Here is a 9,465-nt window from a genome sequence, read left to right on the forward strand (position 1 = left end):
TCAAAAGCATGCAATCAATAAATATATATATGAGTAGCAAGGAAATAATTAAATACTTCGTTTAACATTTGATAATGAGAACATAAGCATCATTGATGTTTAATTGTAAATGACACAAATGAACGTGTTCTTAGGAAGTTCTGCAGTCGTGGGCCTCCGCAAGTGGAGATTTGGCTCTGAGAACTTTGACAATTCTATCACTCACACTGGATGGCATATCAGACTGTGGTCACTCACTCTCTCACATCTCTCACTGGCCAGCTCTTTGGGCACTCATGTCATATAACCAAGATCTTCTGGGATGCGGTCAGAGACCAGACCTTAATGAGTCCGAGCCAAATCATAGGAATCAGTGTTGGTAGTATAGCAGTGATCTATGTTTATGACAGCCATTATGTTCACAGTTACTATGGTACCACTGACTGCCAGTGCTATGCCTCATGCAGTGTACGTAGCGTGTTCATTAAACACACAGCAGTTATAATTGTATGTTGGTAGGGTGTTTATTGAACACACAGCAGTTATAACTGTATGTACGTAGAGTGTTCATTAAACACACAGCAGTTATAATTGTATGTTTGTAGGGTGTTTATTAAACACACATCAGTTATAACTGTATGTACGTAGTGTGTTCATTAAACACACAGCAATTATAATTGTATGTTTGTAGGGTGTTTATTAAATACACAGTTATAACTGTATGTATGTAGGGTGTTTATTGAACATACAGCAGTTATAATCATATGCAGTTTACACATCTATAATACTTACTGTCAGAATAATGCCATTGGTCTGTATTATTGTGATCTGCAAGTGTCACACATGTCATTTAGTGATAACTCATTCAATAATGAATTGTGCTCTGTATTCGCTATTCAGAGTATTACGCACCTGTATGTATCCTTCACCCCACATGATGGCCGTCTCATTTAGGGTCACTTCCTGACCTTTAGGGGCACGTGAATCAAATGTTCCTCGCTACGTACTTGCTGGATTCATCTTGCAGCTCATGCCAGTTCAAGTAGTCATATGCGATAGGTGGTTCTCCATTTTCATGAAAGAATATGTCTACACCTCCAGTGTTTTTAAAATGTATATTTGTAATGTAATGGGATAGCTGTAATTAGAATAAAGACATAAACAGTTTAAAGAAAAGCACTACATTTCTACTATCCATCCTTAGTGAGCATTGTGTGTTATTTGGCAGTGGGAACCATTGCTTGGGTTAATGGTTGCTAGCAGTTTACTAAAACCATAAGATAAAATGGTAGCCTCTAAGTAAGCTGCTTTGTTTAATGAACACAGACAAGGACTAGTACAAATATTCACATTTAAAAGTTCATAATCAACACACTTCCCAATGCAATACCCTGTTCAGGTAAGACTTCCATCAGCAAGTGCTAAATTGTGTTAATATATTGTTTTATTTGCCTATAGTCTTTCTTTCTAAGTTGACTCCACAGATGGAAAGATTCAATGTGATAGATATTTCAGTATTTTTACCAGTGCTAAATGCATTCTATCTACTGTTAGTTGTTCAGTTTGTCACAATTGTTTACTACAAAATGCTAAAAGTAAGACTGTGAATGTCAAATGAGTATTGATGAGAAAGAACACAAGTTTGAGAATGATACAGTTAGAGAATGTAAGAATAAATAGATATTAAGGTGCATCTAGCTAGACATATGTGTAGGGAAAGTTTAATAAAATACATTTATTATGCAATTGAAGTGCCCCTGCCAAATATTAAAGGAGAAGTTAATGAGGGGCTCAGCCTATATTATACTGACTATGAGAAGTCAACGGTTAAAATGAAGGTGAGTGGGTCATGATCTGCCCTCATAGTGTGCTACTCAAGTGTCCAGAAGTTACATTAAAGGTCAGTAGCTGGGACCTAAATCAAGCTGTGTTCTATATTTTAACAAGAGGTGTGCTCAAAACAAGACCAGCATTGCTGTTGACTTTCTATGTGACAGTTTCCTTGCCGTTCTGATTTAGACATGGCTCATTATTTTGGACCTCATCTGGCAGCCTTGATGTCTCTGGCTGGATCAGTCATTCAGTGCATTAGGCGTTATATTATTGGAGGCATCCATATGATTTAAATTAGGTATGAACTTAATCTATGTTTCATGCAGGACCACCAATATCTTCAACTTGCCCTAGAGCAGTCGTGCATCCTATTTTTTTTTTCATTTATCATTCACCTAGAATTTGAAAGGCTTTCTTGCAGTAGTTTGTGAATTTCTCATCTATGTAGTACTGATTCACAAAGGCTGCACATTGCTGGGTATTTTCTGCATCCTTATTAACAGTAACTTCATGGTTCTTGCAAAAGACATTGTAATCATTAAGGAAGAGTTTGAATTTGATTTGACTGTTACCTCAAGTACAGCCACACTCCTTGGACTTGGTGATTCAAGTTGGACTGGTCTGCTCAGGCCTTGGTGTAGAAGCAGACTCCCTGATGTCCTTCATGGATGCATCTGCAGTCATAACAACTGGGTTGTCCTGTCATCAGGCAGCCCTTCAGTCGGCCGGATTCCAAAGTCCGGGTCCGGCTTCGGCTGATGTCGCACTCCACCCGACGTCATCTCTGTTGGTCTTCGGGTATAAAAGCATCAGCCGACGCCATTTTCCTCAGTCTTTCTTGCCGCGTGGCGCCCGAAGCAGAAGCTGTTTGCAAGTGCCGGTCGGTCGGATCCAGAGATTACTTCTACGAATACTACTTGAAGACTTCTAAAGCTAAGTACCCGTTGGGGACTCTTTCTTGCCTCAGCCGATGTCAGAAAAAGTTAACAATTGTTTAACCTGTGGGAAACAAATACCTCATAAAGATTTCCACTCTTACTGTCTGCCTTGTTTAGGCCCAGCCCACGACGTAGCAGCCTGTTCGGCCTGTGCTTCTTTCAACCGACAACGCTAGGCGCCGGTCGGAGTTTGCAGAACAGTTTTTCGGTTCTGATTTTGCGTACATTATGCCGTCGGATCCTCCGACTACCCAATCTACCAAAACGCAAAGATAAAGACCGACACTCGCGGTCCGCGGTTTCGCCGGAAACCATGGTTAAGCAAACGCGAGTGTCTCGGTTTCGGCGAAACCGAGAAAACTGATCTAAGTACAGCTGAACCTATTCCTACAACTGAGGCCCCTGCTACAACTCTTGAATCGACCTCAGAAATTTTACCCACTACGGTGGTTGACTTATCAGACACCATTCCCTTGGATGTCTCTACCCCAGCACGTGGTGCTGCTAGGCCTCCAGCAGCCATGTCCATTAAGGCCTTCGCCAGGGCTAAAGCAGCCAAGACTACTAAAACAGTGCCTGTTAAACCCCACACATCCAGGCCCTCTTCTAGTTCCCAAATGCTTACCTTGGCAGAAGATTTAATTTCTTTAATCAGAGGATCTCAATCTCACCCAGATAGGACCTCTCAGCCACCAGAGAAGAGACCTAGGGCAGAGCCCCCTGAGACAGTGTCCTCTGATGAATCTGCTGATGAATCAGACATAACTGACCAGCCAGAGGCTCCCTTCTCCAATTTTGAAGATTCTGATGCTGAAGAATCCATTCCAGCTGCTTCCCCACCAGAAGAATTCTCCTTTGGGGAAACCTTGCATGCCATGCGAGAACAGTTCCAATGGCAGCAACAGGATTTTTCAGACTCCAGAAAAAGACTTAGGACCTTTCTGCACCTCCCACAGCACAGGCCCTTAGCTATACCTCCTGTTCTCTCTGTGGTGGATGATGCTTTCAATGATGTTTGCTCCGCTCCAGATTCTTTACCCCAGCCCCTGCCAAACCAGACAGATTTACAGGGTGCCAGATACTCATCACCACCTTTACAAGGCCCCACTTGCAGACCCAGAAACTATATCCCAGGGTCCCAAGGCAGTAGTCGCGACCATAGCTAAAAACCCTACTCCTTCTGAAAGGGAAGCAAGGTCATTAGACAGATGGGGTAAAAAGGTCTACACTTCAGCTACTCTCTCAGCTAGAGCTTTAAACTGTCAGTTTCACATGATACAATACCAAGAGTTTATGCTTGATCAGTTAACTAAAAAACTAACCACTGATGAATCTCTTGATAAGAAATATGTATTAGAGATGGTAAATAACATACAACAGGTTAGCAACCATTCCTTAAAATGTGGCTATGATGCACTGGAGGCTTCATTTAGATCAGCCATGACAGGCACAGTGATAAGAAGGCATGCATGGCTAAAGGAACAAGCTTTACCGGATCATGTTAAAGCTAAGCTGCTAGATGCTCCTATGGACAAGACAAGTTTGTTTGGTACACCTGCCCAGCAGGTTATGAAGAAAATGGAAGAAAAGGCAAAATCTGTTCAAACTGTTAAAGATTTCTTGCAGGTTCAACCCCAAGGTTTAGCAGGAACTGGCCTGCCAAAAATTGGTCCTTTCCTGACTCCACAAAATTTCAAAGGGGCAGGAATAGGCGTTCCAGAGGCAGAAACCAATCCAGAGGAGGTGCCTACAGAGGGCGACAGTGGCAAGGTAACAACAGAGGCACAGACACAGCCACTGCCACTACATCAGCACAACCACAGTGACTTAACCTAAATCCGCCTACCAGGGAACAAATAGCAGCTCCTCTAGGCGGAAAGTTAACCTTATTTTCAAGGAACTGGCACTGCATAACAAAAGACAAGTGGATTTTACAAACCATAGATCAAGGTTACCGTTTCACTTCCACACTTTACCAGTCAAGAGGAATGCCAAATCTACCTCCAAATCAAAAACAGAGGCTCTACGCCAGATAATGGAGTTAGCAAACATGAGAGCTGTGGAAAGAGTGCCAACAGCAGAGCAAGGAAAGGGGTTCTATTCCAGACTATTCCTAGTTCCAAGAAAGGAAAAAGTTGGAGACCAATTCTCGACCTGTCCACCTTAAATACATACATCATTGTCCCAAAATTCAAAATGCTGACACTACAGCAGCTTCTTCTCATGCTGGGCAAGGAGTCTTGGCTGGTAACTCTAGATCTCAAGGAGGCATACCTGCACGTCCCCATTCGACCAATCTGCAGAAGATACCTCAGATTTCTTGCAGGATCAGAGCACTATCAATTCTCAGCATTGCCCTTTGGCTTATCTACTGCGCCCAGAGTATTCACAAAATGCCTGGCATCAGTGATCGCCCACTGCAGACTACAGGGAATTCAAATTTATCCATACCTGGACGACTGTCTGCTACAAGGGGACAACCCAAGCAAGCTGACAACAGATTTACAAAGGGTCATTTACTTGCTACAAGCTCTGGGATACACAGTCAATTTACAAAAGTCAAGGCTGATACCATCCCAAACAAGGACATTCTTGGGCGGAATTGGACACAGTAAAACAAATGGCATTCCTGACTACAGAAAAACAAAAAGAACTTCCTCTTTACTTCTTGGCACTAACAAAACTGAACAAGTTAACAGCAAGAAAAGTACTGCAGGCCTTGGGCTTCATGGCATCATGCATAATCTTGGTTCCATTTGCCAGACTACATATGAGAAAACTACAGTGGTACCTAAAGAATTTATGGTCCCAACACAGACACAGTCTAGAAACAGAAATCCCACTAATTCCATGCTTAAAACAAGAGTTCCTATGGTGGGCTCAGGCATGCCAGTCAAACCCAGGCCTACCCTTTCGCAGATGTCAAGCAAACCAGACCATCACAACAGACGCTTCAGACCTAGGATGGGGGGCCCACATGCTGGACAAATGCGTACAAGGATTGTGGACACAGGATCAACTTCACCTGCACATCAACCTAAAAGAAATGCTGGCAGTAAAACTGGCAATCCAAAAGTTCAAACCATTTCTCAAGGAGGGCCAGTTGATGATAAGGACAGACAACACCACAGTCATGTGGTACATCAACAAACAGGGAGGCACTCATTCATACCCCCTATGCAGAATGACCTTGGAGCTGTGGACCCTGGCACTCAGCTACAACATCCAGTTACAGGCAATATTTGTACCGGGAAAGACAATACTCTAGCAGACATATTAAGCAGAACCACGGATGCCCACGAATGGAAGCTGCACCGGACATCTTCAAGACCATCTCAAAGAAATGGGGAATGCCACAGATAGACCTATTCGCATCACCTCTCAATCACCAGCTCAAAAAATTCTGCACAAGGACATTCCACCCACTAGCATGGAAAGTGGATTCGCTCTCCTTCAACTGGAAAGGCCTAACAGCATATGCATTCCCACCTCTTCCTTTGATACACAAGGTACTACTGAAAATCAAGGAAGAGCGTCCAAGGATAATCCTGATAGCTCGAACTGGCCAAGACAACACTGGTACCCACTACTGAGGAGCATGTCTCGAACAATATGTGGCCAATACCCTGATGCCTTTGATGTTAACTCAGAACAACTACAGCATCATACATCCAAACCTAAAACGTTGCAACTAACTGCATGGAACATCACATAGCAGCAGCTAATCCAGAACTTTCCCAAAGAGTAAAAGACATTATTCTTGAAGCACGCAGACCTTCAACAAGAAGGAACTATGCGGAAAATGGAAAAGGTTTGTCATTTGGAGTACAGAAAGAGGAAAAGATGTGTCAAACATAGATATGCCTAACATTCTGGAGTATCTGGCCGAACTTCTTCATTCAGGCCTGTCCTACTCCTCCATCAAGATACATGCATCAGCTATTTCAGCAGAATACAGCTTTGATCCACCTGTTTTTTCGCACCCTTTGCTCAGGCAGTTCCTCAGAGGAATCAAGAATGTAAAACCTCCAAGGAAACCACCATTACCAGCTTGGGATTTGAACTTTGTGCTAGAAAAATTGACACTATCACCCTTTGAACCAGCAGCAACAGCAGACCTACAACACCTGTCATGGAAAACTGCTTTCCTACTGGCAATTACTTCAGCAAGGAGGGTTTCAGAACTACAGGCCTTAATGGCAGTGCAACCCTTCCTAATCTTCCACCAAGATAGAGTGTCCATGAGGACTAATCCTACATTTATGCCCAAGGTGGTATCCAGAGTGTCTTTAAACCAGGCAATCCACCTACCTACCTTCTTTCCCAACCCACAAAACAGAGGGGAAAGACTACTGCATACCTTGGATGTACATAGACAGCTACGCTACTACTTGGACAGAACAAAAAATGGCAGAAAGACTGACCAACTTTTGTAGCCTATGCAACAGGAAGGGAAGGAAAAGCTATTTCCAAACAGACAATCTCCAAATGGATAGGAAATTGCATACGATTCTGTTACTCCTTCCATGGAAAACCAATTCCACAGAACATAAGACCTCATTCTACAAGGGCAACAGCCACTACCACAGCCTTCTTACGAGGAGTGGCAACCAAAGACATTATTGAGGCGGCTACTTGGACCTCCGTGCATACATTTGCCAAGCATTATAATTTGCCTCTATATTCCAGATCCCGAGCAGGGTTTGCCACTGCTGTACTGCAAGGGATCCTAAACACACCATAATCTACTTTTATCCTCCTCCCTAGTTGGCTATGGTATTCTACCCAGTTGTTATGACTGCAGATGCATCCATGAAGGACACAGTACAGTTTTGTACCTACCATAAATGTAGATGTCCTAACTGGATAGCATCTGCAGTCAGGATTACCCTCCCTCCTTCCCTCTGTGGTACTCCTAGGGTGTTTACCCTCCTAATAGCTAGCTGTTGGGGGAGTCTTTATGGTGTATTTGGTTGTATAGATGTACATACATGCTTATTGCTGTGTTTACCTCTATCTATTTGGAAACATTGGCATCTATCCAAATTTTAGCCTGCAAGAGGGCTTCTGGCATCTGGGGCAAGAAACACTGAGGAAAATGGCGTCGGCTGATGCTTTTATACCCGAAGACCAACAGAGATGACGTCGGGTGGAGGCGACATCAGCGAAGCGGACCTGGACTTTGGAATCCGGCCGACTGAAGGGCTGCCTGACGACAGGACAACCCAGTTGTTATGACTGCAGATGCTATCCAGTTCGGACATCTACATTTATGGTAGGTACAAAACTGTACTTTCTGATTACTCCTGCTCTGACTGGAGCTTGCAGCAGATCACAACTGGGCTACCATAACTTATGTGTTCTGATACAGAGCTGGTAAGTGCATTTATTTATATATTACTGACCACCACCTCTAGGACTGCAGTGTGGACAATGTACAGCTGTTGTCCTCCTGATTGTAACATTGCTACAATAATGTGTCTTTGTCATTTTGTTCCTGTAACAGTTCGCTCTGCTCCTGTAGATGTAAGAGAGCATTGGTATGGCCCTGAGGTCCACTATAAACAGAAGACAGTATGACAAGTAGAACAAAAAAAGCTGAGTTCCCACCTACATGAGATTAAAGTGACAGTACTATATTATTCTAGTAACTTGTCAGACATCTCCGATATAAAGGTGTATTATGTGTCCAGGGAGATCTGTACAAGGAATCAATAAACCATATTCTTCAGCATGGCTGATTATCTATGCAGCCCAGCCTTCTTGTCTTAGCTGCTCATTTCTTCACAGAGAACATAAGTTCCATCTGGCTGGAGGTTTGGGAGGTGAAACTGGGCTGTCATTTGCACAGGGCAGAGATATATATTTTGTAGAATTTCTGCAGATCCTTTCACTTCAGTGTCTCATTACTGGATGGAGTCAGGGACACCTGGACTATTAAATTCTTTCCTTGAGATGTCAAGTCTTTATTTCTAGACTCATTCATTTCTATCTGCATACAGCAACACTGTTGGTCTGCTCCAACTGACCTGTGTGCTAATGTAGTCCATCACCAGCATGAACAACAGTGGACTCAGAGCAGAAGCCGTGGGTCCTTGTACATAGCTTGGTCTACTTCTACCAATATTTCTGGGACTTTGAACTACTGCAGGACTGCCCAAATCAACTTTCTTGGGACCTTGATGTAGTCTTTCTCCAAGTCTTGGAAGGCTCGATTGGACTCTATTTCATTTCTAGCTTCTTCTCAAGTATCTGTCTTATTGCAAACATTGGGTCAGTTGTGCTAAATAGATTAGTTCATAGATTCATAAATTAGTACTAAGCTAACTGCCCTTGTGAGCCATTTTAAGCCTAGTCAATTATCCCTTGTGAGACTCAAACCTTGCACCTTGTGTTTGTAAGGCAAACACCTTAACCATTAGGCCACCCTCCCAACCCCAATCTTGATGTGAATCTGAACTGCTCATTTCCCATCTTACTTTTTGCTACTCTATGTATTTGTTTATTCAGTCACCCTCTCCGTATGTTCATAGGTTCATAGTGGATAGCTAGGCTAACGGCTTAATACCCCTTACAACCCTAGCCATTATTATCCAAATTTTACCCAGTTTTTGATTCCTAAGGGCTAGACAATTTTTCAGGTTTGTGCCTAAGCTTTTAACTATTTTACAGACCTATCCATGAGGGACATAGACACCAATGGATTTTGAAATTT

The 9,465-nt window shown here is 42.9% G+C and overlaps 1 protein-coding gene across 1 annotated transcript in view; it reads left to right on the forward strand.

The window, feature by feature from the left end:
* LOC122815495 (vomeronasal type-2 receptor 1-like) overlaps positions 1-9,465 on the forward strand; it is a gene marked incomplete at its 3' end in the record, with an annotated part of 397,765 nt that overhangs the window by 180,711 nt on the left and 207,589 nt on the right. The window lies entirely within an intron of this gene.

The sequence above is a fragment of the Protopterus annectens genome, chromosome 1.part1 (assembly GCF_019279795.1).
Source record: "Protopterus annectens isolate FY-2018-M chromosome 1.part1, PAN1.0, whole genome shotgun sequence".
Lineage (NCBI taxonomy): Eukaryota > Metazoa > Chordata > Ceratodontiformes > Protopteridae > Protopterus > Protopterus annectens.